This window comes from Meles meles, chromosome 7 (assembly GCF_922984935.1).
Source record: "Meles meles chromosome 7, mMelMel3.1 paternal haplotype, whole genome shotgun sequence".
NCBI lineage: Eukaryota > Metazoa > Chordata > Mammalia > Carnivora > Mustelidae > Meles > Meles meles.
The window spans coordinates 107,331,461-107,340,511 of NC_060072.1; the positions used below are offsets into that span (position 1 = coordinate 107,331,461).

At 41.4% G+C, this 9,051-nt stretch overlaps 1 pseudogene; it reads right to left on the minus strand.

The window, feature by feature from the left end:
- Nucleotides 1–2,954: 2,954 nt before the first annotated feature.
- Nucleotides 2,955–8,619, minus strand: LOC123946469 (annotated as a pseudogene).
- Nucleotides 8,620–9,051: the final 432 nt, after the last annotated feature.

Below are 9,051 nucleotides of genomic sequence, written 5' to 3' on the forward strand. Positions count from 1 at the left end.
CTCCCTGCCTGTCCAATGTCCTCCCTTTCCAGCCCATCACCGATAGAGTGGGGAAAGGGCAACTTTCTCTGCCAAGCCTTCAGGTAATTAAGTACCAGAAGGATCAACCATGTGTCCTGTTCTCAACTAGGGCTAAATGTCAGGTAAAGACATAGCCCTTCCTGTGGGACCTTATCATCTATTTTTAAAAATAATACGGCCATGTTTGAACCATTTAGAGGTTAGTAACATGCATTTATTTATTTATTCATTCACTTTTGAAAGTACCAACTCAATGCCAGGCACTGTGTGGGATGCTAAGTCACAGAGACAAAAAGTTGACTCAAGGATATTCTCAGTCAGCTAAAATTTCCAGGAGGAATATGTAATGTGAGAAGGTTTTAGAGTTAAAGATATCAAAAGCTAAAGTTGTCAGAGAAAGTTCCATCAAGGACGTGGAACTTCAACTGGTCTTGAGGAAAGTATGGGGTACAGATTTATGAATGGAAAGAGAAAAGAATTTCAGAAGAGATGACATGGCCAGCGGTGAGGAGGAAAACCGAGTGTGGAGAGAGGGGAGGAGAGGTCAGGAGTGGGACATAAGGATAGAGAGAAAATGAAATATTGTAGTGGGACACCTTGAAAACTGGACATTTAACTCCAAGGGGGGAGGGGATAATATCCTTCTTCTTTTCTTTAACTGAGTTGTAGTTCACATACCCTAAAACTCACCCTTTTACAGTGTAAAACTCAGTGGTTTTTAGTATATTCACAAAGTTATGCAATGATCGTCATGATCTAATTCCAGAACAGACAATATCCTTTTGAATATTTCTGAACAGAGAATTCACGGATAAATCTGTGTTTCAAGCAGAGTACCCCAGCTACAGGAGCAGGAATGATTATGTGGGAAGAAACTGAGTGTGGAAACAAGCGAAGAGGTTCAGAGGCTTGGAGACCTAGACCAGAATAGGTCATAGGCCACCTCCTGTCTATGATCTCGCTTCATCCATGATAGTGAGGTTTATGGCAGGATAATTTATTGAGATAATAATCTATGTCTTGCTCTCATATTTTCTGTCCCTTGTTCCAAGAAGATAGCAGACATTTGTGTTTCTTAACCTAAGCAGTTTCCGGGAGCTAGACTAAAAGCTAGTTGCCCGTGGACAGCCGCCCTTCCTGACTTCTGTTTTAGGAGTTCTGAACTCAATATTGGGATTGTGTTGGGGGAGGAGAGAAAAGAGACCCTTTGGGGGCAGTGGGAGCTGAAGATGAGAGAGCAGAGAGAGCAGAGCAGAGAGGGAGACTCCCCCCAAATTTTGAGGGGATTTCTGGTTCTGAGAGTAGGAGGGACCTTAGAGGGGGTGACAGCATGCTTGACCCCATGCCCCAGGTCCCAGAGCTTCAGGGCTGAAACCCTCGAAAAGGACTCCTGTGCCCAAGTGTGGTACAGGAAGTTTATCAATTCTGGCAAGATGAACTAAAGACCAGAAGAGCTCTCTCTTAAGTGTTCCATACAACAAAAATGCCCATTCTAGGGGGTGAGGAGCCCCAACAATAATGGAGACTGCATTCACCACCATCTTGGCAGGTTCAATTTCACACTTAAGGAAGTTGAGCACTGGAGACCTTCTTGAGATGTAGTACAACATAGGGGTTACTCCTTCAGATTCTAGGAACCAACTGTCTGGGATTGAACCCATAAGACGGGCACATAAGGAAAGCTATGTAAGTGTTGACTTATTATTATTTAATAAGAGGGGAACAAATAGGGGAAAGGAGGAGTGTTGCCTTATAAAGGCAAACTATTGGGTGGAAATAGTGTTGGAAAAATAAGGAAATGAAGAATTTAAAAAGGCAATATTAAGGATGAAAGACTTAAGGTAGATAACCATTTAGACACAAAGAAGAATGGACAGTAAAATTAAAGTGAATGAAGATCAATAGGGATAGAGAAATAGATTATTTGATTGATAGATATGAAATAAAAAGAGATTGAGAAATAAATACATAGTAAGAACATCACAAAGATAGAACAATGGTGGCAAAGAGTATATATAATATACTCTTATTATATACATAATATATATAACTGAGAAAGTTATATGACTGAGAAAGATCAGCTAATAAAGGTAGATGTTAACTCAGAATGAAATACAGAAAATAGCATCAGATGCAACATGGAGAAAAGAGGGGACATAAAGGAAAGACTCAAGGGAGGTGGTGAGGACTTAGTCATGATGGATTGAATGACTTCCAGTCTGTGAGAGAGGGGACTATTGTCCCCCTGCCTAACCCTGCCCCACCAACCCCCTCCCACACAGCTCAGCTCCATCTTCTCTGACTTCCAAACCATGTTCCTCCAGCTGAGGACTCCCTGTTCTCTGTTCTGTACAGTTCAGAAGTCATTTTCTTCTGTCTCGTTTTCTAACAGCTTTGTGTATGCAATTCTTGTCTCCATTCCAAAAGACTGTTTACCACTCTCTCCACTTTCATGGTATCTCACCCAGTATGTAGAGGAGAGAAAAATATGTGGAAGGCTGGTCCTGGTATAGAAGTGGGAATACTAAGGGGCACTCCGATCTCCAGCTACCAGTATCACCACCCTGTAGGACATCACCCATCACCCCTGGAAAGTTCATCTCTAAAAACAAGCTGGAGGGGGGCACCTGGGTGGCTCAGTGGATTAAGCCTCTGCCTTCAGCTTAGGTCATGATCTCAGGGTCCTGGGATGAAGTCTCGCATCAGGCTCTCTGCTAGGCAGGGAGCCTGCTTCCTCTTCTCTCTCTCTCTGCTTGCCTCTCCGCCTACTTGTGATCGCTCTCTGTCAAATAAATAAATAAAGTCTTTTAAAAAATAAATAAATAAAATTTTAAAAATAAATAAATAAAAACAACCTGGAGGGAACTTGTCCAGCTTGCCACAGCACAATAAAAATTTCTGTAGTATGTAATGATCCTTTCCCCTCATGCTTCTCAAAAGTCCAGACATCTGTAACTCAGTATTTTCCTATAAATAATTGGTTTCCCTACATAATTATGAGCTCTCTGAGGGCAGAGTCTATATGGGAAAAGCTTCAGAAATGCTACAGAATGAGCAAGAGCTTCTATTCTGTTTCTGCCACTTCCAAGCATCTGAAAATTTCTACCATTGTAGTTGATGTGCTCGGTCCTAAGGACAGAAACTGTATCATCAGGAGAAGGGAAATTTGGCATAAGAAAAGGGACCTATAAAGCTCTGTTTACCCAGGTCCTGAATATAGGACCAGAGCCTTGTAAGGATCCAGAGAGAGTTCTGGTCATTTTGGCCAAATGAAACTCCCCCAGACTGATCTAAACCTGTTCCTTTCCTCCTAGACAAGAGGAAGGAAAAGTCCCATTTGTAACCACGGAGAAATAAAAGTCTTCCTCAGTGATTATATACAATTTACAGCAGAGTGTTTCATTTGCTGTCCAGGATCCTGTAATAGCTGGAATTGCCCTTGTTCCTCTTCCTCCTTGAGGGCCAGAGCTGAGAAGTGCTCTGTGATTATGGGTCAGGGTATGGCATCTCTATGCCAAATTGCTCAGCCTGGTTTGCTGTAGCGTGTGTGTGTGTGTGTGTGTGTGTGTGTGTGTGTGTGTGTGTCTGCTTCCAGAAGAAAATTTTCCCACCTCCCTGCATGGTTTTTCAATTCATAAATAATGAGTTAAGATGTCTTTGCCATCTCACCCATACTTACTGGAAGGGAGGGAGGGAAAAGGCGAGGAGGAAGTTAGACTCATTCCCCCACCCCACAACTTCACAGTGGATTGAGAACTCCAGCATCAACAAAGCATAAAAACTGAAGTGAGTTGGGCTGAAATGTACTGATGTTCACAGTACAGGTGATGAGAACCTGAGAGCAACGGGCTTCCTAGATTGTGAAGGTGAATGATGCCTCATGAGATAGCTTGTGACTGGTACTCTCTCTTAGTTTTCAGAAGACTTGAGGAGAGTGGTATGCAATAAAATATTAGAAACCTTAAGTCTGGGTTGCAAACTTTTTCTATAAAGGGCCAAACAGTAAATATTTTAGGCTTCATACGCTATATAGTTTCTGTTACAACTTCTTAGCTCTGTAGTGAAAAAGCAGACCTAGACCATATGTAAACAAACTGGCATGGGTATGTCTCAATAAAACTTTATTTACAGGGACACCTAGGTGGCTCAGTTGGTTGACGGACCAATTCCTGATTTTGGCTCGGTTCATGATCTCTCAGTGGTGAGATCGAGCCCCAGTCAGGCGCTGTGCTCAGTGCAGAGGCTGCTTCAGATTTTCTCTCCCCCTCCTGTTCACACACTCTCTCACTTTCTCTCTCTCAAAATAAATAAATAAATAAATAAAATCTTTAAAAAAAAACCCACAAACCTTTATTTACAAAAATAGCAGATAGTTAGAATTAGCCTGTAGGAGGTAGTTTGCTAACTCCTGCACTGAGTGATTTAATAGTCCGAGGATCTGTTTTTGAAAAATCTTGATACTTTTAGAGTAAAGACTAGAAGACAGAAAGGATAGAGAAGGAAAGGAAGAAAAGGAAGAGGTGAAGAATGGGTAATAACTGTTTTTAGAATAAAAATAACTTGGAGGGGCGCCTGGGTGGCTCAGTGGGTTAAGCCTCGGCCTTCAGCTCAGGTCATGATTTCAGGGTCCTGGGATCGAGTCCCACATCAGGCTCTCTGTTCTGTGGGGAGCCTGCTTCCCCTGCCTGCCTCTCTGCCTACTTGTGATCTCTCTCTCTCTCTGTGTCAAATAAATAAATAAATAAAATCTTTTAAAAAATTTTAAAAAAAACAACAACTTGGAGCATCTGGACTTACAGGCTGGGTACAGAGGGAAGCACAACCCCAGTTTGAGTCATTTGTGGGTGAAATTTTGGACATCTTTAAGTGGGGGTTTGAGTACTTGCAAGGAAAGCTGTTGTGATGAAGTACTGAGGAGTAGAATCTGGGTTCTAACATGAGAGAACTATTTCCCTGTATTACTTATCTATTTCTGTATAACAACTTAACCCAAACCTAGTGACTTAAAATAAAAATAAGTGTTTGTTATCTCTCATAGTTTCTATTGGTCAGAAAGTCAAAAATGGCTTGGCCAGCTGTTTTGGCTCATGGTTTTTCATAAAATAAAGACAGGTCAGTCAGAACTATCTGAAGGCTTGACTGTAACTGAAGGACCTGCTTACTCAGTTCCTGGCAAGTTGGTGTTGGCTATTGGTGAGGGGTCTCCGATCTCCACATAGGCCTCTTCACAGAGATATTTGAGTGTTCTCACAACATGGCGCTGGCTTCCTGCAGAGTAAGTAAACCAAGACGCCAAGACAGAAGCTGCAGTATTTGTATGACCCAGGATCAGAAGTCGCACACCATCTCATCTACCATATGTCAGTGGTCACAATGACCAGCCCTGATTCAGTCTTGGGGAAAGCCAAGGAAGTGCCGGGTGCAAATACCAGGAGGCAGGAATCAATGGGGTTCCACCTAGAGGCTGACCACCTGCCACCTAATAACAGAGAGAGGTAAAAGAGATGTCTATGACTTCAGTCTAGGATCTGCATATTAAGATGGCTTAGGAATTTGTGTTAGTTAGAATGCATCTGGCTAGAGCAAGAGACCAAATCGAAACACCCATTCATGTTGCTTAAACAGTAAGATTGATTTTAAGAAAGAATCTAGAGTTGGAAGTTTTCAGGGTTAGTCAATTCTGTAGCTCAACAACATCAGGTTCTTGTTCAACCTTTCTGTGGTTTCCTTGGCTTTTCCTTCATGGTCACAAGATGGTTCCCACAGCCCACATTACATGTTTACACAGTTGTATGTGAAAGCAGAAAGTAAGGCATATCTATTGGGTAGCCAGCTAGCCCTGCTCGCCACAGAAACGGGTATGACGCTCTGAACTGAGTAATATGAATAGTGTACTTGTAACTTCCCTAGAACCGCAGGCTCTTAGGGATGACTAAGTCTACTTCCCATGTAGTACTTGCATCCATTCTGTTGGATCTAGGGAACTTTGTCATACACCAAAATTTCCCCTCACTGTGGTAAAATAGCTTGGCTGCCATAAATATGACTGAGGCTTCTGGTCAAAGTGCAGAATTGTAAGAAATGTCAAAAGATGAGGCCAAGTTATTTGGGGGATGATCCCTGAGCATCTGGTAGCAAGAACTTTGGAAGTGCTAAAGGAGTCTTTTATTAGGGACTGCCTCGGCGTGCTCTGATCACCATGTAGATGGGTATCTTTCTTGCCCTTAAAATGAGTTTCAGAAGAGGTACATTCCCCTAAACGACTTTTGCTTGTAACAATAAAACCCAAATTGAATAACTAAGACCCAGGGATAAAAGTCACCAGGAGAGGGGTGCCTGGGTGGCTCAGTGGTTAAGCGTCTGCCCCCAGGGTCCTGGATCAAGCCCTACATGGGGCTCCCTGTTTGCTGGAAAGCCTGCTTCTCCCTCTCTCACTCCCCCTGCTTGTGTTCCCTCTCTCATTGTGTCCCTCTCTCTCTGCCAAATAAATAAATAAAATCCCCCCCCCAAAAGAGAATCATATAATACGTAATATTTTCTTATCTGGTTTCTTTCATGCAGCATAATGTTTTTGAAGTTCTTCTATCTTATACCATGTATCAGTACTTTGTAACAGTTTACGCAAAAAGTATTCCATCTTGAAAGTATATGCATTTTGTTTATGCATTCACCAGTCTCATGGACATTTGCTTGTTTCCATTTTGGGACAATATTATGAACATTCATGTATAAATCTTTTATAGACCTATATTTTCATTTTTCTTTAACTTTTTAAGCATTTTTGCTCAAAACTGTTTTTGGAGGCTGCATCATTTTACATTCCCACTAATAGTGTATGAAGGATCCGGTTTTTCCATAATCTTACAAACCCTGGTTTTTGTCTCTTTTTTATTGCAGAGTAATCCTGGTGGGTGTGAAAGGATATTTCTTTGTAGTTTTAATTTGCATTTCCCTCAGGCTAATGATTTTGAGCATCTTTTCATTTGTTTATTGTCTATTCATATATCTTCTTTGGTAATATGTCTATTAAAATATTTTGACCATGTTTTAGTTGGGTTACTTGCCTTCTTTTAATTAAGTTGTAGGACATATTTATATATTCTGGATACAAGTTCTTTATCAGATACATGATTTGCAAATATTTTTCCCAGTCTGTTGCTTCTTTGACTTTCTAAAAAGACCATAAAATAAAGCACACTTTTAATTTTGATGAAGTCCAATTTGTCCATTCTAATTTTTTTTGTTTATTTTATTTACTTTTTTGAAATGGATCAGTTATTTAATTCATAAACTCCATTTGTGAAAGAAAACACAGAGCGGAGGTAGCCCAGAAGCTAAGAAAGAGCTTCGATTTTTGGCAGAATTTATGAGTCCACACTTTCTGATCAACCTTGAGCTGCTCTGTAGTCCCACATTTCTCTTTCTCCATGTGGAAGATTTCAGCTTTACACAGCTTCTTCTTCTTAAGTAAGCATCAGTAAGGTGTTTTGGGATTTTCACACAGTTGATATCAGTTTTGGTAGAGGTGGCAATGACAGATTTCTGGTGTGTTCTACACAGAATAACTCAATTGAGGGCCAGAGGGCCAGTCACAAGTAGTAAGTCACTGCTCAGTTGCTTCAGGAAAACCACCATCTTGCCTCTGTGGTGCCCAGTGAGGACAATGATAATGGTGCCAGGAGTGATCCTAGTTCGAAATTTTCTCACATGCTAACTGAAAGGATTTTTTTGTTGTTGGTGGTGTTGTTTTTTTGTTTGTTTGTTTTGTATTAAGATTTTATTTATTTATTTGAAAGAGAGAGCACAGAGGGAGAGGGAGAAACAGACCCCTTGCTGAGGAGACAGCCTGACATGGGACTCGATCTCAGGACCCTGAAATCATAACCTGAGCCAAAGGCAAGATGTTTAAGCAACTGAGTCACCCAGGCAACCTGACTGAAAGGGGTTTTTTTGTTTGTTTGTTTGTTTGTTTTTTGTTTTGCCATGGCTCAACAACTTTTGAAGCACATTTTCAGTAGGATAGTACCTAGGCATTTTGTGAAGTTTAACCACTCCGGGACCACCATTCTTGTCACCACCAGCTGGTTTTGTGACAGTAGCAACAACCTTCTTCTTCTTTTTCTTATCACCCATGGATTTAGTTGCTGAATATTTCCTCTTGTACATGGCCTTTCTGGAATACATAGCTGACCAGGAATACTGGCCAATTCCTTTGACCAGGACAGGGCTTTGGCTACAATGGGACTTCCCCCTCTTTGGTCTGGAGGTTACAGTTCTTAGCCTTGCCACCAGCATTCTCTTCTTTTCCTCCTCCTCCTCCTCCTCCTCCTCCTTCTTCTTCTTTTTAAGATTTATTTATTTATTTGAGAGAGTGGGGAGGGTATAGGGAGAGGGAGCATGAGAATCCTTAAGCAGACATGCTGTTAATTGCAGAACCCACTGCAGGGTTCCATCCCGCAACCCCGAGATCAGGACCTGAGCCAAAATCAAGAGTTGGTCATTTAATGACTGAGCCATCCAGGTGCCCCCAGCATCACACTTTTCGGCTTCAAGTTTCTTCTCTTTAATATCCAGCTTCTCAGATTTTTCACCCGCCATCTTTCAAGATAAGAAAGAGCCAATTCATCATTTTTTTAAAAGATTTTATTTATCTATTTGACAGAGGGAGACATAGTGAGAGAGGGAACACAAGTAGGGGGAGTGAGAGAGGAAGAAGCAGGCTTCCCACCAAATAGGGAGTCCAATGAGGGGTTCGATCCCAGGACTCTGGGATCATGACCCAAGCCAAAGGCAGACACTTAGCGACTGAGTCACCCAGGCACCCCAATTTATTATTCTTAAAGTTAATTTTTATGTGTAGTGTGAGGTAAAGACTTAAATTCATGTTCCTAAAAATGGACATCCAGTTCTCTTCAGAACCATTTGTTGAAAATTTAGCTCTTTGCCCCATTGACTACCTTGGCAGTTTAGTCTAAAGTCAACTTACCATAAATGTGCAAGTTTATTTCTGGACTCTCAATTCTGTTCTAT